The sequence below is a fragment of the Pseudopipra pipra genome, chromosome 6 (assembly GCF_036250125.1).
Source record: "Pseudopipra pipra isolate bDixPip1 chromosome 6, bDixPip1.hap1, whole genome shotgun sequence".
NCBI classification, from domain to species: domain Eukaryota; kingdom Metazoa; phylum Chordata; class Aves; order Passeriformes; family Pipridae; genus Pseudopipra; species Pseudopipra pipra.
The window spans coordinates 51,369,568-51,392,731 of NC_087554.1; the positions used below are offsets into that span (position 1 = coordinate 51,369,568).

General features: G+C 38.5%; 1 long non-coding RNA gene across 1 annotated transcript; it reads left to right on the forward strand.

Annotated features, from left to right (window-relative positions):
- The first annotated feature begins 17,616 nt into the window (after positions 1-17,616).
- Positions 17,617-22,895, forward strand: LOC135416226 (uncharacterized). Its single transcript, XR_010431490.1, has 3 exons — positions 17,617-18,045; positions 22,199-22,268; positions 22,747-22,895. It is a non-coding gene; the product is annotated as an uncharacterized LOC135416226 (long non-coding RNA).
- Positions 22,896-23,164: the final 269 nt, after the last annotated feature.

Here is a 23,164-nt window from a genome sequence, read left to right on the forward strand (position 1 = left end):
TGGGCAGCCCATTCCAGTGCCTGATTATCCTTTCTGTAAAGAATTTCTTCCTAATATCTAACCTAAACCTCCTCTGGCACAGCTTAAGATCATGCTCTCTTGTCTTACTGATAGTTGCCTGGGAGAAGAGACCAACCCCCACCTGGCTACAACCTCCTTTCAGGTAGCTGTAGAGAGTGATGAGCTCTCGCCTGAGCCTCTTCTCCAGGCTGAACAACCCCAGCTCCCTCAGCCTCTCCTCATAGGACTTGTGCTCAAGTCCCTTCACCAGCCTTGTTGCTCTTCTCTGGACCTGCTCCAGCACCTCAATATCCTTCCTGAACTGAGGGGCCCAGAACTAGACACAGTACTCCAGGTGTGGTCTCACCAGTGCTGAGTACAGGGGAAGAATCATTTCCCTGGACCTGTTTGCCACACTGTTCCTGATCCAGGCCAGGATGCCATTGGCCTTCTTGGCCACCTGGGCACACTGCTGGCTCATGTTCAGCTTCCTGTCAATCCAAATTCCCAGGTCCCTTTCTGCCTGGCTGCTCTCCAGCCACTCTGTGCCCAGCCTGTAGCGCTGCAGGGGGTCATTGTGACCAAAGTGGAGGACCCAACACTTGGCCTTGTTGAACCTCATCCCATTGGAATCATCCCAACTCTCCAGTCTGTCCAGGTCCCTCTGCAGAGCCCTCCTGCCTTCCAGCTGATCAACACTCCCCTCCAACTTAGTGTCGTCTGCAAATTTGCTGATGGTGGACTCAATCCCTTCATCTAAATCATCAATAAAGGTATTAAACAGAACTGGGCCCGACACTGATCCCTGGGGAACACCACTAGTGACCGGCCACCAACTGGATGCAGCCCTGTTCACCACCACTCTCTGGGCCCGGCCCTCCAGCCAGTTCCTGACTCAGCACAGAGTGCCCCTGTCCAAGCCATGGGCTGCCAGCTTTTTCAGGAGTATGCTGTGGGACACGGTGTCAAAGGCTTTGCTGAAGTCCAGGTAGACACATCCACAGCCTTCCCCTCATCCACCAGATGGGTCACCTGATCATAAAAGGAGATCAGGTCAGCCAGACAGGACCTGCCCTTCCTAAACACTGGGCTGGCTGGGTCTGATCCCTTGTCCATCCTATAGGTGCTGTGTGATTGCACTGAGGATGATCTGCTCTCTAACCTTGCCAGGCACTCAGGTCAGGCTGACAGGCCTGTAGTTTCCTGGGTCCTCCTTCTGGCCCTTTTTGTGGATTGGCGTGACATTTGCCAACTTCCAATCATCTGGGACCTCCCCAGTGAGCCAGAACTGTTGGTAGATGATGGAGAGTGGCTTGGCAAGCTCTTCCACCAGCTCCCTCATCGCCCTTGGGTGGACCCCATCTGGTCCCATAGACTTGTGGGGATCCAAGTGGCTCAGCAGGTCACTAACTGTTTCCTCATGGATTACAGGGGGGCTATTCAGATTCTTATCTCTCTCTACAAGCTCCAGAAGCCAGCTGTCCTCAGGACAACCTGTCTTACTGTTGAAAACTGAGGTAAAGAAGGTGTTAAATACCTCAGACTTTTCCTCATCTTTGATAACTATATTCCCATCCATGTCCAATAAAGAATGGAGGTTTTCCTTGCCCCTCCTTTTGCTATTGATGTATCTGTAGAAGAACTTTTTTGTTATCCTTCACAGAATTGGCAAGATTAAGTTCAAGTTGTGCCTTCGTCTCTCTAATTTTCTTTCTACATGACCTAACAATATTCCTAAACTCTTCCTGAGTAGCCAGCCCTTTTTTCCATAATCGATAGGCTCTCTTCTTTACCCTAATTTCCTTCAAAATCTCCCTGTTCAACCAGACCGGTCATCTTCCCTGCTGGCTTGCCTTTCAACACACTGGGACAGCCAGTGTTTGATGCATATGTGTTTGATGCAAATGTTTTGATGCATATCACAGTGAAGATGCCAGTAAGGTTTTTGCATATAAGATTGTACAATATATATTAGGCCTTTGGTTCACATTGCCACATGTAATTATTTTGCTCAAGAAACCATTACAGCACAAAATATTAAATGGAAACTAAAGTTGTTAGTAATATTAAATTTCACATAGATTTTTTTAATTGTTTTGTTTGTTTGTTTTTTTTTAAGCAGAATTCCTTCCCTCATGCTAAAAAGCCTTTTGGCTTTTTGCAAATGTAAATTTGATTCAGGAAGAATATTTCTAATAACAATAGAAAGGTTGTAATGGGTTGGACTTAAGCCATCATACTGTATAGTCTAATCTAACACTGCAGTGACCAGGTTGTAATGAAGTTCCTTCACAAAAAGCACTAATTCATAATTAATGAAAATTCACAGCAGGTTTTTTGTTCTTTCTTTGAAAGTACAGGCCGTGGATTATTTTATGGTCTGTTTGGACTGTTGTCTTATTCGTAACTATATTTTCCCTAAAATAAAAATGTTAACAAAGTTATGTCCCAAAGTGTTTTGGGAATAAAACCCTGAAGCAGTTCTGCTTTGTACAACATCATCACGGCTCAGTTAGTTTGGGAGATAACCTGCAGTGAATTTCATTTTCAGATGGCAGTTTTTCCAAGTCCATGCCCACCTTGATCCTCTCTCCATTGTAACTTGCAGTTTATTGTAGAGACTATCTGTGAGCAATCACTAAGCCTGGATTCTCATTCCTGCCTTCACCAAAGTAAAGGTGTGATTGAATCTTGGATTTTGGTTGGGGCTGACAGTTTAAAATGAACTCATCAATTGGTCCCTATTTTCTGAGGGCAGAGAAAACACTGTATTTCTTTACCATGCCTTGGATCCCTGGGAAAAGGGTTGCATGTTCTGTCAGGCAGAATAGAGTATTTTCAACAGCGTGACTTTAGAAGTGCATACAAGTTTTCTAGTAAAAGAAAATGAGACTGAGCAAAGCGTATTAGTCTAAAATAACTTCATCTTCTCTCTAGTGTTCTGGCCTTAAAGTTGAGAACCACCCTTTCTTGAAGTGGACACCATTAAGTGAAACTATGCTTCAAAATGCCTTTCAGAGTCTGTAGTTCTGAATATGCAGCTGTTACTTCATGGCAATCATGGATAAAGCTATCCCACTTGTTCCCAAAACTGTAGACACGAAATCTGTGGTCACAATTATTTTCAGGCTGAAATCACTAGCATAAAGAGTGAAAGAAGGTTGAGAGTCTGTTTTAAATTCCCCTACATTAACTCTTAAACAGGTTTTTGTAATAAAATAAAAAAAAAATGTATAATAACAAAGGGAAATAAAATGGATACAAACTCCATGTAATAATTTTTGGTTTATTCTATATTTCAAATATTTGTTTGAGATTTGAACATAAATATTTTTAGCCCACCAGTATCTTACCTGGCATCTAAATTTCTCTGCTGAACTGTAAGGTCAAAACTCTGCTTTTGGGTTATCTGCAGAGGGGATCTTGACTGCATATTTTGCCCTTGATCCCTGCACAAACCAGCCATTGACGTCAGTATGAGTTTTATGTGCAGATTTGAGCTTGTGTAAACTCTTCACAACAAAATCTGAAGTTATGCAAAAGCCCCTAGTAGTTTGCAGTTTGAATGTGGAAATAAATCTAAAAGAGCTTTATGTAGAATTTGACTCACTAGCAAACTTTTCAAAGAACATTCAAGGCTTGTTTCTCTAGACTAGAAGGATTATTATTATTTTTTTAATGTTCAGTGCCACTGTTTTGCCCTCTGGTTTTATATGTTCTCATGGAAGGTATGTGAATTAAATAAAACAATCAGTGAGAAGCAATGCCTATACTTTTGAATGTTACCAGCAAATCTACAAGTTTTGAATGCAAAGTTTGAACCCTGGGAAACTGGGGTATTAGAAGAAATGACATGGATCGAATTATCAATTTGAGTTGTGGATTGCAAGCATTCTCCACTAATAACATAACTGGCTAGAGTTAGATTTCTTTTTGTCCTAGTCAGGTCCTACTCAAGCAGAATCTGAGGAGTATAAAGTATACAGATCATAAATCTCAAGCTGGTGTAAGAACAGAAACGGGTAGGAGTTGCAATGCTGAGTCAAAGTCGTAACGCTGAAGGTACAGATCTGTTGTGGCAGATTCTCCCCTAAATCTTTGCAAAGTAGGAACTCCTGGGGGGTTTTTTTGTAATTTTTTTTTTTTTAAATTTTGTTTTTTGTAAATTTTGCCTAAAGTGATGGATTCCTGATGTCTATGGGTGAATTCTCTGAACAGGAAAGTCAGACACTATGGACTTTTATCAGAAAAGTTGTTCTTCCCTATCACTCAAATAGTGTCACTTAATTAAAAATTGTAAAGATATATCTACCTTCTCAGACAGAAATGGCTGCCTTTAGAACAGTTCTAGTCTACAAGTAAATAATGTACATTTAAAAAGATTTATAAATATGTATTTAACCAATGCAGTCATTCTGGTCTCTTAGATAATTAATATGCATTGGAGAACTTTCCATTAAAGACTTCTTCCTCTCTTCTTTTTACCTTAAAAAGCAAAGAAATTAAATGCAAAAAAAAAAATCAACTCACTGGATAATGATAGACTTGGGATATAACTCATAAAAAAGCAGGACACTAAAACTTCATTAAAACCTAAGACTGGAGAACTTGTTTTATGAAACTGAATTTTTTTTTTTCTTCTCTTTGACAGCTAGAATTAAAGGACAAAGTGTCAGTTTAATTTTAAACTTTCTGGCTTTGGTCCATCTGTGTTACAGCTTCTTCAGGAAGAAATAGTTCTGCTAAGGGTCATATTAGTTTTGTCCCAGGGATGTTTAAGGTGAACAAAAGGGCACAAAGCGTTAGGCAGGATGTTACCAGAAATGAGATGGGGACCACATCTGTCATTGGCATAGGGATGCTGCCACTGCATGGAGTCAGGGATGTCCTAGGAGCTGCTTGGGCTTCTCTGTCCTTGGAGCAACTTGTCTTTCTGTTTGTCACTAGCCAACTCCTGTCTTATTTTAAGTCCAAAATGTCTGCTTTAGTGCTCTTAGAGAACCAAAGAAGTTCTGATCCTAAATGGCACTTTCCAGTTACTCCACAAATGAATGTTTAGTGACTGTGCTTCTTGATGGAGGTGGTGTTTGAAAGTTTGGCACGTTATTTGGAAAAGATATTTCTTAATTGGTTCACTTGAAACAGAAACGTTTTTGTTATGCTAAAGAAGTGGTAAAACAGATAATACAGTAAAAGAAAATTTGATTTGAGTTATAAACACTGGTATACATATTTTTCTGACCTGGCTCACATCTATCCAATTTATTGAGTAAATTATGGAGAGATTTGGAACAATGTAAAGTCCATCACAACCAAGTAGAGGTTTATAAAACGTGTAAGATTCGTAGGTAGAGTGTTTTAGTGTTTGATAACAAACTAAAGCTAATAGCGAATGATTCACAAATGTCTTCCTACCACAGGGCATGTTTGAAAGTCCTCCAAAATCCTCTGGATCCTATTGATTTCAGCAGATTTTGCATCATGCTCTTGTTAAATCATAAGATTCACTCAGAATTTACTCCATATGCTGAAAAAGATATGCCTTTTTTATTTCCCTGGGCACAGAACAATAATATGATTTTATTCTGTTATACTACTGAGTGATACACATACTGAAAGATGAATTCTGATCTCTTAAAGTAGCATTAAGCCAGGGTGTCTTTTGCATTTTCATACTGATATGTGAGGAAGCACTTTCTGCTTCATGTGAAATGTTAGCATGATGGCACAGAAATATAGAATGAATATAATTTCTGTTGTACCAAGGCCCTTATGAAAGAAGACTGTTTATCTTGTGAGGTTGTCCTGGCAAACCAAGGCTTAAATATGAGAAATAAATGCTTTTCAATTTTACAAGAGCATTGTGCCTCTGAGCTTTTCGTTTTCCCTAAAACACAGGATAGTGTAAGAAGAACTAGCAATAGGAAGGTAAGCTTCCATAGCATTATATCATAGAACAAATGCACCCAGCTCTTTAATAAAGGGCAAGGATGTTCGTTTGACTTGTTGGTTTGTTTTATTATAGGGATGTCATTCATGTTTCTATAATTAAACTTGTTTCAGCACCTCCATTATAAACTATTTTTTTTTTTTTGCTGAAGCAAATGCTGGCATGCTCCATCTGTTTCAGTGTCCTGGAGTGCCTTTTTTTATGGTGGTTGTTGTTGTTGTTTTTGTTGTTATTGTTTGTTTGTTTGTTTGTTTGTTTTTAATGAGGGTCATTTTTTTTTCCCCCACTTCATTGTGGAAAGGTTTAGGCTTAATTCTGAGAATGAAACCTGTGTAAACTTCATGCTACCTTCATAGCTGAATCTCTGGAGGTGTCATCATACATCATTCTTAATCTTGGAATAGAAAATCTACATTTTTAATAGGATCCTGGACTTGGAATTAGAAAAGTAATCTTATATTTTCAGTTCTGCCAGAGATTATCTTGCTGCAGTTCAGCACTGATGAGCTCAGTAGGTGTTTCTTCAGCAACTTCTTTTTATATCTTGATGCTGTGACTCATGAGCTCCGGTGGTACTTGTTGAGGGGACTGAAGTCCCCGATGCCACAGTGGAGAAAGCTGAACGGGCAGTGTGCCTACTCCAAAAGTACCATAGTTCCCAACCTGTGTGAGTCTCCATAAAACAGAGGCAATAGCTAAAGAACAGACAATTTGCATGGCAAGGATGGGAACCATAACCTCTTTGGTACTTGTCATAAATCACCAGAGCCTATCAGGCAGTGCCCTCATTATGCCAGCCTGTAAAATAAAGTTTTGTTTCTTTTTGTCTGTCTTCCCTACCTAAATATCTTTTCAATTTAAGACAGGAACTGGAAGTATGTACACATCTGTGTAAATGAGTACAGAGGGGTTATCTTCAGCTTCCTTGTATTTCCTACTAAACTAAAAGACAACTGTCCAGTTTGGAGAGACTACACCTGTTCTATGAGTGGTTTACCTGCTCCACAAATGTTTAGCTTGGAAGTCTAGTCTTAAAGCTTCTGAGGTACTTTCACCAAACCTGAAATTTAGTCCTTGGACCAATGTATTTTCTTTGTGTCGCCCCCCTTTTAAGGCTTGGATCCCTGGTGTAAAGGTACGGGCACGCACTTCATGCAAGCTGGGAAGGATCAATACACAGAGAGTGAGTATTCAGTCATGCACACCCACTTGAGGTCCATGATGAGGAGTTATATTGTACTGTTACAATACCATGTTCAGTGTTTGCAATTAACATTTTTAAAATGAGAGAAGAGCAAGGCATGAAAGATGCAGAGGCTAATGTTTCAGTTGTGTGGTTCCCAGAGTTTTTACCTATTCAAACAGGCTTAAAACCAGAAGTTTCTCTACTGTGGACTCATCCTAATGTGCCATTTTATCATAAAACCAGAGTCCTTTTGAGAATTTTTTCTTACATTCAGTGTTTTGGAGCATTGACAATCTAAAGTATTCTTGTGTACATAATACTTAGTGGCAAATTAGGATAGATATTTCAATCAGAAAAGTGATTGCAACTTCTGCTGTATTAAAAAAAAATTTAAAAAATGAATCTTACATATGCCAGTTATCATGTTTTGAAAATTATTTGTGTTATTGTGCTTTAGATACAATTAAGATTCCAGATTATCTTACTCGTACTGAGTAAGCACACTGTTTTACTGCCAGTCTAGGTTAGTTTTCTCTGTAGCTTATTTTTCACTATTTCATTGGATGCTTTTTTTTTATAGATTTCACCCTTCAGTAAAAGTCCTTGCTTTCACTAATATAATGTTAATTTGTGATTGATCTGTTCTGAGGTGGAGAAATAAGGTCGAAACATATATTGGCATCCTGATGGCTTGAGCTGGTCACTGCCAGCTCTTGATCAGCAGCCAACTTTTCAATTAAGAGGTGAGAGTGAGTGATCTGTGCTGGTTTCACCATTTATCTCATCTCTAAGGAGTGACACATTTTGCCTTTCTGAAAACAGCTCCGAAGGACTCTGCAGTTCAAGTTAATTTTGATCAGTGGCTGATCTCTGCCTCATATTTGAAAAGTTCACTGGGGTTCTCAGCACCATCCAAAATGCTTGGAGGTGAAGGTATGAAACACAGAAAATTATCAGAGTAGTAATGATGATAATACCAGAAAAAGACAGATTGGTGAAGCAGCTAAGATATTATAATCCAAAAAATTTTTATGGGTAATTTTCTTCTCATAACCTGAGGACGAAAACTTTATTACTCCTTAAACTCCAATATTGCACCAATTAAATTCCAGCTTAGGAACTAAGGTTTCCAGTCCACTTTTCATTTGAAAATATGTCTCCTTTTCTTGTTCTCAGACATCCCATAAGAACAACTTTTTATTCTTCCTTTTTTCATCTTCATATTTCCTATAATTAAAAAGCATGAAGGAATATTATGTTATGGAAACATTGCCAATGGCTTTCGGCTTTGTAAAAGCGCATACTTAAAAATCATACTATTTTCCCATACAAGAAATACTACGTATTGAAAAAGAAAAGAAAGAAACTTCAAGCCCTTTTCTTTTTTTTTTTCTTGCTGCATTTAACTTTTCTACCTCACAGCTCAGATTGCTTTTTTTTAATCAAAGCAGTAATGGAAGAACAGTCCTTACACTCAAATGCAATCACATTTAATCATATTTAATATCCTTATTTCTCAGCTGATCAGACTTTAAAAATTTGATTACTTTAGTTTGATTTAAAACTTAAGGTAAGTCAAACCCAATAAAAAAGCTGTATTTTTGTTGTTAGTGTGTTCCAATTGTGTGGTTTCTTAAAGTGCTTGAGCTTTTGGCTGTTGTATTGTTGGAACAAAGATTTCTGAGCACCCTCTCAGCAGAAATGAGCAGAGAATAAAATAATACGATTTTAGCCCAACGTGCCACATTTTTTCATAAGAAAAAATGAATTGATGATACATTAATCTTTGTCCTACAAGAGAAAGACTTTGATTCAGTTTAAATATATTACATTATCCTCTTCTATTTTTTTCCTCAAACTTGTTTCACAAAAAGGTTCAGTGGGGCAAGACCTGGGGGGGCATCAGGCAAAGGATGACCAGTCAGTCAAGGGAGGGCTCTGCACTGGTGCAGCCTCACCTTGAATATTGTGTGCAGTTTTGGGCACCACAATATAAGAAAGATATTAAGCTATTGGAGAGTGTCCGAAGGAGTGCAACAAAGATGGTGAAGGGCTTTGAGGGGAAGCTGTAAGCAGAGGCTGAGGACACTTGGTCTGTTCAGCCTGGAGAAAAGGAAACTGAGGGGAGACCTCATTGCAGTTACAACTCCCTCATGAGGGGAAGAGGAGGGGCAGGCACTGATCTCTTCTGTGTGGTGACCAGTGACAGTACTTGAGGAAATGGCCTGACATTGTGTCAGGGGAGGTTTAGATTGGATATTGGGAAAAGTTTCTTCACCCAGAGGGTGGTTGGGCACTAGAACAGGCTCCCCAGGGAAGTGGTCACAGCGCCAAGCCTGACAGAGTTTAAGATGTGTTTGGATGATACTCTCGGGCACATGGTGTGACTCTTGAGGATGGTCCTGTGCAGGGCCAGGAGTTGGAATCGTGGATCCTTGTGGGTCCCTTCCAGCTGGGCATATTCTGTGATTCTGTGAGATTCTGAGTTCTTTTACTCCATAATAAATCCAAAGTAATTCAGGTTGACATTGAAATCTCCCATCTCCCTCTACAGTCTTCATTTCCAGGCTGTAAACAAAGGACTGTAGCTGAAGTGATGACTCTCATCAGGTCTTTTGACGACAATAAAGTCCATTCTCTTTGCTGCCATTACCCTGTAAGTTCCAGAACGTAATCTAACACACATAAAATGCTTGCTTCACACTTGTATTAATGTCAAGGTAAACTGTGCACTCAGCTTGTCAGACTTTCTTTTCATGAACAGTACCTGGTTTCCTTTAATCTCAAATTGGATTATGCCCTTTGTATGGGAGCACAGGAGTTGAAAGTTTCCATCTTGACCACCAATCATGATGGTGAAACATGTATGAAGATTATATGCTTTATAAGTAAACTTTAGGGACCCTTTGGCCTGTACTGAGGTAAGTATAAACAAACTCCCTTGAAATCTCCCAAGTGCTTATACTACTTGCAGTCTTACTTCCATGTAAATGAGTAGAACAATTATGCTTTCATATAGACTGAGACTGCAAAATATATTAAAACTTGATCCTCCCAGTCCAGCAACATACATAAAATTTGCTAAGCCACAGAAGTGAACAAAACTAATGAAAAGTTTCATTCCTTGTTAATTTGATGCATGTGTTCTGGGTGGGTGAGAAGGAACAGAGTAGGAGAGGGCAGGCTTGTGCCAAAGTTCAGGGTCAAGAAACTATGGAATTTTAGCTCAATCTCAGAGACTGATCTGTGGATTTCTGGGGCTGGTAGACCACAATGATTTAACAGGTATATGTAAACTGTAGAAAAGTTCTTTCTGAGATACATCTTAATAATGAGAGGTAATCAAAAAGGTATGTGTGTTGTCTGTGTTGGCATTGTGGATCAGTCTTATATGGAAAGACTATAATTTCATTAACTTATTATCAAGGTGAATTTATAAAATGATGGACACTGCTTGGGAGCCTGATATGCCTCAGAGTAAAGCTTTGTAACTTCTAGGTCACATTAACATAGTTTTATTATTACTTTCTTCAGTGCAGACCTGTTATCTGGAGAGTAGATATTATGTTCTGTGAAATTCACTATATGTGCAAAATCAAAAAAAAAACAACTAAAAAGTGAGAGTGCAGCCCCACCTGGCAAGGAATATCATCCTTATAACCTATTCCTGGTTGCTGCTGGTGTATCTGTACCCAGCTATGCCACAGCTCCTGTGAGACAAGGTAGAAAACGTGAAGTGCAAGACAGTGGAGTGCATTGTAAGCCTGCAATATAGCTTTCTTGTACTGACTCTCATTATGTCCCCTGTATTTGTCCATTTGTGGGCCACTATAAATAGTGTAATTTAAAAAAAAAATACTAGTTCACAGTGTTCCAGCTGGCTAGCAGTATTCTGCCTTACATTGTTCAGTCTGTTTTACCCTGTGTTTGCATTCATTTTAATAGCCAAAAATATTGTGTGTGGCTGCTGTACCACTCAAGAGGTAGATGAGTTTTGAAGGTAATGTGAAATGATTCTCTCATAGCTTTCAATGTAGTTTGGGAGTGGAGGCACTGGATTGATATAAGATGATGATTTAAGTTTTGGCAGACACTGAGTAACAATTACCATGCATTTTGCCTCCAAATTCTCCTAATTCAACTTAATAGGCAAATCATGTTTTCTCTCTGCTTTCCCGATCATCCTCCATTAACCTGCAGTCTTTGATAAATATGCATTGCCTCATAATGTTGCATAAACATTTTTTAGATGGCAAATAGAGAGTAAACAAAACCCAAGTTAAAATTATATTAAAGACTTTGATGGCTTATTAATCATTTATACAAAGCTTATTAATCAATTGGATACTTTAAACCAAAATGCTTTCTTCCAAAATCAGAGAACAGAGGCAATGCTGACCTTTTCTCTATTATGAGATAAAGGCTGGCAGGAGGCAGTTCTCCATCATCTCTAACTCACTTTTAAAAGTTCAGACTCTAGGAACAGGAGTACTTCTCCGTACTAACTCGCTGTCTGTGTCTACATGTGAATCTGATTCCGGGGCTTTGTGTGCTCCTGCTGAAAAGGTCACCATATACAAAAACCTGTCTTTCTCCTCCATCACAGTTTTCTTCCTCTTTGTTTGGTCTTTCATTCACTGCTAAGTTTTTCTATCTCTCTGTCAAATTTCTTCAGGGTCTTGTGAATAAATAAACAGTGTTAATTCTGCTTTGTGTGCCCAAGAACTAATTGATTTAAAAACCATGACATCCTTCCCCAAATCAGCTTTCCTTTGCCAGAGGTTTCAGGGTTTCAGCACCCCAAGTGAGAGCACAGCAATACAAATCACTGGTTCAGTTGAGTGAGTGCCAGGTTGGGACATGAAAATGGACACTGGAGGCTGGGGAGAAACCACTGACGGCAGGACTACTCATGATGGAGAAGGAAACTTCATTCCCAGCTGAATGGAAATCTGGAGAAAGGTGGAAATAAGCAGCGAGGAGTGTAAAGACGGTAGAACTGATAGACCTTCTGCAATGAATCTTAAAAGGTAAATTGACTACTGTTTGTAAAATGATACTTGTCAGGCTGGTTATTTTTTTACTTTTGAACTTCCTCAGATAGAAGCTCTGGTTCATTATCCTTGTGCAGCTGGGCCACAATGGCAAAAGCAGTTGAGTCCCTAAAGATATGTAATCACAGCACAATTCTTAGCTCCTACATCAGAGCTGTAGTAAGTAGTTGCTCTTACTCAAGTAATTCTGTTTAACGTATTTTTAAAGTTACTTGGGAAAATCTGGGTAATTTTAAATCAATAGCAAACTTATGTTGACTTTGTAAGGGCCAAGATTTTCCTGTAATTTAAACAAGGAAGATCATATTTTAGCATGTGTTAAACTTGTCATGTTGAAGCATAATTTCTTCATAAGTGTTTAACTTGCCTGGCTGAACAGGAGTTAAAGGATACACAGCCTGGTCCACATTTAAACATGTTAGCTGGACCATGTTAAAATCCACTCTTTAATGCCTAGTCTAGACAAAGTCACACTCTATAGGAGAGGGAAGAAACTGTCTACAATCTGGGTGATTAATGGGCTGAAAGCAGATGTGAGATATGAAAGAGTTTGTAAGCCTCCTTTACTACCTGGAGGTAAAGTTTGGCTGTCACAGGCAAGAGAAAAGGGATAAATTTCAAAGAAGGCAGAAACTGCAGCCAAAATGCATTAAATGATTACACGGCCAGGACTTACTTTGATCACACCTCAAAAGTAAAACAAACACAAGCACGAAGAAGAAAGGTTCTTTCGCCCCCAAAATAGCTCAAAAGGATGAATTCATTAAAGAAAAACAAGCACTCTAGGGCAACGGTACCAAACATGGTGTGGTGTTTTAAATCCCTCATCCCCACAGTAAGGGTGAATGTGACTCTGCTTAGGGCAGTGGTCTAACCCTGAAGTTTCACTTGATCCCCAGGGAGACATGGGGGTTGCTGTGAACCTTTGCATACCTGTGAGATATCCGGAAGAAAGCACAGCCTCACTAATGCACTCTATGCAGGCTGGTATGCATGTAACCTGGCACAGGAATCATCAAATAGCTGGAGATCAGTGCCAATGGAAAAAAGAACCAAGGTACCAAGAAAGAAAATAAAATAATACCAGCTTACATGGACAAACATCTGTGCATTGCAGAGCTGCAGAACCTGGTGTCATCATTTCCATTTTAAAGACAGAAAACTAGAGAAGGGAGATATGAAATAGTTTATTCCAGTCATCCAGGCTGTGAAAGGTAAAAATCCTAGATATCTGTTTCAATCTGCTGCTGTCTTGTAAACACCTACTGGGGAAGAAAGAGGGAAAGTATATTCATATGTATTCTGGTTTGGACTCAAAGGAGCAGGCAGCATAATGAACAAAGTATATTCTCTCCTTGTGACTGGAGTTTAATCAAGATAATTTTGCAATTTGGGAAGGTAAAGTAGCTTGTCTGTTTGTTTAGGTAGTTTAAGCCCTAAGATTGTCTGAAAAACACATCAGATTTCAACATCACTTCAGTTTTAAAATCTTGCTCTATATATTTTGTTATAGGAAACAGTCAAGCTCCCTGGGTATATACAGTTTATAACAGATGTTTCTGTTCAAGCCCACATCTGATAATATTTGGCACTTTACACTTTCAAACCTTCAAGTTTGAAAGTGACTTAAAGGTTTAAAGTAACTTTATCATATAATTGTGAGACATGCAAAAGACTAGAGTCCTGTTTCCCTGCCCTGTTTTTCCTGAATATGTAAGAAAAAAATCCATGTAAAGCTCAAAGAAAGGCACCATCACTCTCTTGTCTGAGAGCTTACATTCAAGAGACTGAGCAGAATTTGCAGAAACCTGGGTCTTGTGTAGTTTTACCCATCTGTGGATTAAAGAAAATTCTACCAAGAGAGAAGGTGGGATCTCTAGGTTACCGTGTTCTTTTCTGTGGACTGTCTACATTACTTCATGCCTCACACACAGGCTCAGACTCTCAATTTACCCATATTCCAAAAGGTGAGGTTGCATATTATCTCTTTCTAAAAATATTTGAGAGTTAAGGTTGCAAAGTTTGTTTTAAAATGCCTAGTATTACTTAGGGACGATTTATAATTTATAGCAGATATTCTCATTTGTTTGTGAGGGGGAAGAAGCCTTCTAAAATCTTAGTAAGAAAATGCATAAACAAATTTAGCTTATGCCGGGTGATTTCTTGGAAAGTAAAGCTGGTTGAGATTGTTACTTATTTATTTATTAATTTTTAATATTGCTAGCAAAAGCTCCAACAACGTAAAGATATATGAGCAAAAATGCCCTTCTATGTGGATATTTAACTGTGCACACACTAGGAGCTTTTTTTCTGGCAGGAAAACTTTTCTGGTGCAGAGTAGGTCTACAAGCACACTTTATGTAATTCCAACAGCTGTAAGTGTATCTAATTTGAAAAATATTGCTCTGATAATATGTCAGAAAATAAACATAAATCAAACAGAACCTGAAAAAAAGTCTTTTTTTTTTACTTAAAAGAAAAATTCTGATATCAAAAATAACAGTAAAGACTGGTTTCAATAAGCAATAAAGCAATACTGGCTTTTCCCCCTCTTTTTTGCATTTTTATGTTTCAAGGTTTTTTTACATATTTTTTTTAAAAAGGAAAAATACCATATAATTACTGTCCCACTTTTACCAGCACCCTCTTCAACTTTGATGGCAATAAGTAATATGAAAGTCTCAGTTCCTCTGTCAAGGGAAAGAGTGAAGTCTTCATTTACTTCTAGTGTAATAGATTAAACTGGAGAATCCATTTTAGTCAGGGAAGAGTGGATGTTGGTGAAGTTATGAGCTTACTGCACCTTTTAAAATGAAATATTTAAACAAGTGGAACCTTATGTGGTTGATGCATTAAGCTGACATAGGATGTAAATCAAACAACACCTAAATGTCCTTTAACAAAGTCAATTATATTATATAAGCGTAGCAGAGATGGGACTCCTTTATCCTGTGCGTCTGTCAGTTTCTTCTCTTGAGATAAAAAACCTTTCCACAGACGCAGAATATCATTTATAACCACTCAGTATTGTGCTATAAACTTAAAAGAAATTAAACAAAAATGTAGTCTTTATTAATGTTATTGAAAAATGGTGTTCCATAATCAAAACATCTACTGGAAACATCTACTCAGTTCCTGAAATCATCTCTATTAGATTATGTAGATACCATCTATGAAAATACTTCTAAACTTAATCTGTCAAGACTTCAAAGAGTCTATAAGCAAATACTTAGATTTGCATTAGATTTTTGACTTTGAAATCCATTATTGTAAGTTCCTTGCTGACTTTGATGTGCTGCCTTTACACCTCCTCTGTGAGAAAGGAGGTGTAAAGGCAGCACATTAGTTTATAGATGTTCACAGACTGTTTTTCGGATAAGGCCATTTAAATCTCTTTTGAAGGTCAATCCCAGCTCTTATCATTCAAGAAGTAATAATAACAGAGAGAGTCTGCCTAGAGTAAGGACTGCTTTAAAACACAAAATAGCAGGGGTGGAATGAACTTACTTAACTCTTGACCTAGCACAATATCAGCATTCTAGTGTTTTGCTGTGACAATGCCCTGCTAAGGCATAGTGTGAAATTTCAATATAGGTGTATGGAATTAAATGATTAAGGAGAACAAGAGGTTGCAGCTGTTTACAGCTGGCTTATTTTTTACTTTAATTTCTTTGATTTCCTTGTGGTTGTTTGTTGCAATTAATAATGTATTGAGGAACCATTAAAATAGTATTTGAAACATATAGTGATGCCCCATGTTCAAGCACAGTACAAGAATTTCCATTTTGCAAATGCTAATGTTTTCAAACCTCACTGACTAAATTTAGACTTTGAAAATAATCTGGAAGCAGCTTCCTAGCTTTTCTAGGCCTGATTTTTCTCTTCACTAGGCCCCTCTATTTACCATGGAATTGGGCCTGATTTGGATCTTTTCTGCCCTTCTTGTATGAATGTCACTTTTCTATAAGTCATAAGACAAATTCTGAACAATTTTGGAATATTATTGTTTTGCTTCTTGTCATTGTTTCTCCCCAGTCAATAAAAGTGAGAAAGATCTATTCTAATGAGACAGAAAAATGCTATGAACAAAACAGCGCTGCCATAATCCCATCCAACAGGTTACAAAAGTGATCAATATCAAAGAAATCTATAGGTGAATGTGCAAATCTGAAGGGATCCAAACCACTCCTATAAAAAGAGCAGGGCCAGGCTGATTTCAGAAACTTTATGCTGTCATGTTTGCAGTTGTGTTTTGAGATGCCACGATTACTTCCGTGTTTGTTTTCCTGTGGTCAGGAAAATACAGCTACATATTGCACTTTGCAAGGCTTTTGGAGAAAGTAGCTTTAGAATGGGGTATTTTATTTGCAAAGGGATCTTCTTACCCAAATTATTTGCAAAATATACAAAGTTTTATAAGAAGACAAGCTATTTTAAAGTTTATATTTAAATGATGGATAAAAGTGAGAAAAGTCAGATATGTCATTCATCAACCCACTTAAATGCAAGCAGCACCTAAAAGTGCTGTTTCAGCATAATACGTTAGTGCTGCAATCCCTTATGTGTTTTCTCACTTAAACAGTTTCAGACCCCAGATTTGCTTCTGCTGATTTTAAGTGCTTATCAAGTCCACATTTTGAATGATTCTTGTGCTTCTCCACAGAGCAACAGAGGCAAGGAAGATTTGTCACCCACTTTTCTGCAAATGGAAGTGATGCATAGAAATGAAATGATTTAGTGTTTCACAGACACTCTGTCAGGGCAAGTACTTGAGATCACCATTCCTAAGGTCAAGGTGAGTTTGGATCATTGCAGTAGCCTATCTTTTTGGATCTAGAGCTTGCTTCATGGCTTTTGCAGTGGGAGAAGGAAAATTCACATATATGAGCCACTCTTCAGCATGCAGTTATAAGGACTGTTGGACAACTTAACACCAGTTATGGATTGCGTTGAAAGAATTTTCTTTAGAGGTAGTGCTTGGGTGATTTTTTTGTCACTACAATAAGTGTATTGCTCTGACTGCTCTAACTTCACAGGCAGGTTGAAGCATTTGTGCCACAATCTGTACTGTGGAAGGCTAGAGGAAAGCAACAGCTTGTGGGTAGAAAGGCTACTAAGCCCTCTGCACACCAGGAAACAGTTTTTTATGCTGAACTTTTCATTCTGGCCTAGAAATAAAAGCAATCCTAATGTAGGTCAGGAGGAAAAGAAGTAGTTTAGGCCTCTTACCCTAAGCTTACATGCTGTAGTCAGGATCATTCACGTCACTAATGTCAAACACTAGATTTAGATAGTTAAAACTTTAACTCCTGTAGCAATGATGAGGAATATCCAGGATCTACTTAGATAAATGTAAGCTTATATTCCTTAAATGCAAATGAAAAGCAGTATGCCTCAAATTCTTAAGACACTGGCTGAATCTGACTCAGGAACTTCAGTGTACATATATAGAAGGATCAAAGTAAAACTTCTTTTACATATACTTTTCTAAAGATTCATAATTTTAAGACTCCAGTATTATTTCTTTAAAACCTTCTCGTGTATCATATTCCTTCCCTTCCTAGTTAAAAAAAATAAAAATACGTCCCTCTCCCCTCCCCCAATAAACCCCAAAACTGCCCAGCTGGATCATTGCATAGGATCTCAAATTCCACTCATCTGTGATGTAGTTCTGCTTGGGGTCCAGTTTTCCCCTTTTCTTCCTGACCTGACAACAGCAGTGTATTTTCTGTCTGCCTGAAGATCACTGGAGAAGTGCCAGTCATAATCTTCCCCTTATTGATTCTGGTCAGCAGCTATTGACAGCTTTAAAAAGATTATGTTTTAATTGGGGATCAGATAGATGGCATTTTAAGGTATTTAATTTCACTTTGCAACTGACTATAGATTATCTGAGTGGTTCCACAACTCAAGGAGGATAAAGATGAATGTGTTGTCCTTTTCTTTAGGTGACCCTGAGTGCAAATGTAGCTCAAGCTAAAGTGACTGAAAATCTTTTTCTATCACTGGGCTGAAAAGGTTGAATGTGAATTCATTAGTATTATCTTTGTTTAAGGCACAATATCTATGTCTCACCAAGCTCACATCTTCAGTGGTCCCACTTGTTCTCATGTGGTTTAAGAGAAAATAGACTGGTGAGGTAATTAAAGAAAAATCAAGACAAAGAGTTAGAATTTGCTTGTCTTGAGACTTTCATGCTCACTTACAACTCTGCAGAGTGGATGTGCACAAGTACCATCAAAAAGATTGTACGGAAGTTCCTAATTTGAGGGTGATTTCTTCTTCTTCTTGAAAAGAAGGCTCAAGCAATGCTGGAAGAACAGCTTCCTAAAACTCCCTTCACTCAAAAGAATGAAGATACTCTTACAATGAAAAGCAGTTCAAGAAACAAGCAGTCAAAAACAAATACTAAATTCTGAGACCTACAAACTCCTGCGTAGCTCAACTTGAACAGCCAAAGTCCAATCATTTCAACTTCAGGCTCAAAATTGTCTGGTGTACAGTCTGAAGGTGCCTTCAAGAAATCTAGATCCATCTCACCAGGAGATGCTTAGTAACACATACTGAAGAAGTTCAGAATCTAGTGTCCTGTGTATGCCAGATGCACCAAGGATTTACTGGGCTGTATTGGAGGAAAATTTTTCCCAGAGATGCCTTTTTTTAATGTGTCTGGGCTTGATTTGAGGGCTCTCAAATCAAGATAAGGGATCATATTTTCCAATATCCATCTAAGTATTGCAGAGAAATTCATCATCTTGCCCAGGACAAATCTAATGTGTCTCAAAGGTATCACCTTCACACAATAATACCTAGCACATTATTAATGATTTCCATGCAGTACTCTATATATAAATATTGAAATTTTAGTTAAGATAAAACCTTGAAAGACCCTTTGTTGCTTAATTTCATTATCAAAGAACAAGGTAGTTGCTGTCCATACTATCCTAGAGTCCACTGAAGAATCATAAAAGAAAGTTTGTTTATCTGGCATAATTGTTGTAAGACACATTTGTATGCTGGTAAGCAACCATTGAATAGAGTTAGTATTCTTGATACATCAATAGATAAAAGGAAGACCCAATTTATTTAGTAGGAGGAGGATCTAAAAAATCCCTCTTAAAAAGTGAAGTGAATGATTTAAAATATTTGTTCTCTTGAAATTCTTTATATATTTTCAAAATATATTTAATAGGTGAAATATAGTCTTTGTACTTTCTCATCCCACTTATTACAAAGGACCAAATGCCAGTTATTAAATCTCTTCACTATCTCCCAGACTTGCAAGCCAACAGATTTCCTGAGTTGTGAATGGAGAGTGATAAATAAAGTGTGATATGGATACGTAAAACAGACCAAATAAATTGTGCATGGAAAATGTCCTTCCTCTGACTATAGAACCACCTCAATTCTAGAATTGTGAGATGCATCCCAACTTCTTTTATCTGAGGGTGCCTACCATAGTTAGACTTTGTCTGTAGCAACACATGGTAAGGAAGGGATTTATTTTCTCTGCAATACTACCACAGGTCCTGAAACCTTTTTCCCTGCTGCTTTTTCAGAGTCTTAATACCATACAGTGAGGAATGAATTCCTCCTCACACAGTTCCTGTGGGATTGGTAAACAGAGTTATTATCCCTATAGCATTGCTGGAGACCTGGAGCTTGGGCTGATAGGCAATGTCCAAGGTTATAGGTAAGTCAGCAGGACAACAAGGAGCTGAGAGCCAGGATCACATCCTGACAAGAACATAATTTATTTTCCTCAGTACAAATCTAACTAAATAGTAAATGCAAGGGAAATCAGAATGAGGGTGACTTCTGTGGACTTTGCAGAAGTGATAAGCTTTTAGAGGAAGTTAAAAATAAGGTGTCCTTTACTCTGGGTTCAAGATTTTCTGGTGTTGGCAGAATATAAGATTCTTGTTTTCCTTGTTGTCTTGAGGAGCTGGTTCAAGCAGCATGACTTTAGAAAGTCTTGCAGAAATATGGAGAAAGTAGTTTCAGTCCTGCGGCCTCCTGAACGATTCCTGTTTTATTCCACTTTTTAACTTACAAAATTTACATCTTCTTGCTGGAACAGCAGTCAGATATTGTTAAAAAAGTTGGTAGAAACAAAATACATTATTTTGGCCAAAGATGGAAGAGATGAGGCTGGAGGAACAGAACAAAAATATGAAGTAAGATGATGGATCGCTGGGCACTGACCAATCGAGCTGATCAGAATAGTGAGCTGCAGTGAGAGAGGGTGCAGGTCATTTATTTGGCAGCAGTGCTCAGACAGCCTACAGGAGGGTGACACAGATATTAGGGAGAGAAAGGGAGAAGGGAGGTTGCAGTAATCAAAAGGAGAGATGAGTGCACTGCAGAACTTTAACTACCCACTAAGGACAGACTTTCAGAAATGCCAAGAAAACCAGTGTGCAGCAACTGCTTTCATACAAAGGATTTAATGAAATAACTTCCAAGCCCATGTTGAGAAGGCAGTATTAATTGGTTCTCCCAAGCTTATATGTTGAGCAGCAATTTATATTTCATGCACTAAGTCTCATATGGGCCAAGAACCAAAGAAAATAGGCTTTCCTGTGGCTAGCAATGAGGATAGTGCTTTTTCTCTTTACATCAGATATTACATATCCCAGTGCTATTTCCTTACATTTGAAAAGACTTTATTTGTGGCTGAGGTCAGACTGACAGGCTCCAGGGAAACAGCATCAAACTGCCCCCATAAATTTCATTCTCAGAAAGTGGGTGACTCCATTCCAGGATAGTTTGGCTGATGCTTTATTGTTGTCAATTCATAAGAACAATTATAAATATCACAATCAAGTAATTGAATTTTAGTCAATGCCCATGATTTCTGTTCTCACAAAATAGCTCTGATGAGAAATAACTTTGCTCATTCCTTAGCTACTTCTTTGACCTGGGCTGAATTCAGGACAATCTTTTTCATCTCCACATGGAAGTCAACCTCTTGGTCTTTCCCAGACTCAGTCTCAGCCTGGGTTATATTAATTTGCTTTTAGTGGTCAGCAAGCTCAAGGAAAATCTATGTTCAGCTGCTCCCTGCTGTTTAATGGGCTGATTCAACATCAGAGAGGGAGAGGTCTCACGCATTTTCCTCAATTTTATCCTTCTTGCTCCTGATTCACTCATTCAACTATGCTAGTGATGGGAACGGTGGGACTCCACATATATAGATGCAATCCCAGCAGACACTGATATTTGAAGCACTGTATTCTATAGACTTGCTTTGAGCAAGGTTAGTCAACTCAGCGCTTAAAAAGCTGGCAGCCATCTGGAGCCCAGCCTACGCCAGAGTTCAAAATTGTTTCCTTCACTGTTGGTAGCAACAATGGGGAGGGGGGTGGTGGGTTGAAAGCTTTCTTAGAAGCAGAATTGGAGAAGAGGAGAATTCACTGCAGGCTGAAGTCATGAGGTAACCCCAGATCCTAAAGGTTCATGGACACTGTGCCCTGTAGTGCAACCTCTCCTTAGAGGCATCATTAAACTCCTGATAATTAGTAAGTCATTAGGTTCTGACTACACTTAAAGGTTAAAAGGAGAAACTTTGGTGATGGATATTTTGTAATTTTCTTTCTCATCTGTTATGTATTCTCTTTGTGCTAAGTGGTTCTGGCACTCATCTCTTACCCACGAGCTGAAATCAGCTCATATTGAAACTCTTCTTTGAAAACAACCCAAAAGTTATATCAGCTTTTCATAAATTGAGGCTACATTAAAAAAAATAGTGAGTAGGAAAAGTTTAACACCAGTGACTGTTTAATGTTTGATCAGAGCCTTGGAGATGTGCATTTGATAGCAAGCTAGAGAGCTGTACTACAGCACTGCAGTGCAAAACTGCGAGATGACTACCTAAGCCTTGATGAGATAATGTGGGGCATGTCATTTCCTGTAGTCAATATTTCCTGTAATGACTCCTCCAATATGATCTTGCCTGATTAAGTGTTGTTTAATGACTTCTATCATTGTCCATCTTTCTATCCACAGAGTAGTCAAAGCTATCTTGCAGTATTTGGAACAAATCTCAAGCAATAATTTCAGGCTCAAGACAGACAAAGTGAGTCACCCATAGTATTCCCAAGGAATTTAATCTAATATTCTTAGGACATTTTTGGTAACAGCTAAAGTGCTGTAGCAGGATAACTATAATCTAGAAATTATTTGCAACATATTTTATACTTTGGGGGTAGTATTCTCACATAGTGAGCTGTGTAAAGCATATGCAGAATTTTTTGTCTGCTTCTGACTTTTAAAGTGAGGAAAATTCAGTAACAATTGTTCTTCAGAGAGTTGAATGTGCTTCAGTTCATTCCATGCTTGTAGAACAAACTGAGGACTAAAAATAAAAATAAAATAATAATAAGAAAAAGAAAGTAAACAAAGAAAATAGTACCATGCCACGTAATGGAATGAGTGGAGGCGAGGATTGTGAGGGACGGTCTGTATAACATCTGGCTCTCTAGGCCTGTCATGTTGAACAGAGTGACAAATCACAATTTGTCTATAACTCTTTTGAACTGCCTTTCTTGATATAGACTACAGCCTCCCTGAAAACTTCGGCATTTGTGGAACCAGCTCTGTGTCCCATCCCCTTGGCAGCCTGTCACAGCTCAGAGGACATCTGAAGGCTACTGAGAATCAGAAGAATACTCTTACATCCTAAGAATTCTTCGCTTCTGCAATAGCTTGAGGGTGCCAGAGTCACTGTGGATGGCTGCATTAAACCTCGACACTGCCCATGGTTACCAGCAGATCTCGTCAGCAAAACATCCTAAGAGCAGCGTGCATGTAGCTTGTCATATTAGAGAGAAAACATTCCTCTTAGCCCCATGTGAGGGATCTATATTTGCATTCATCCTGCCTGGATCTGGGATTTTTACATGGAATCATGTGAAGCTGCAATTAAAACCAGAAGCTTGGCTCCCTTTTCAGGTTTTTACTCAGTAATAGATT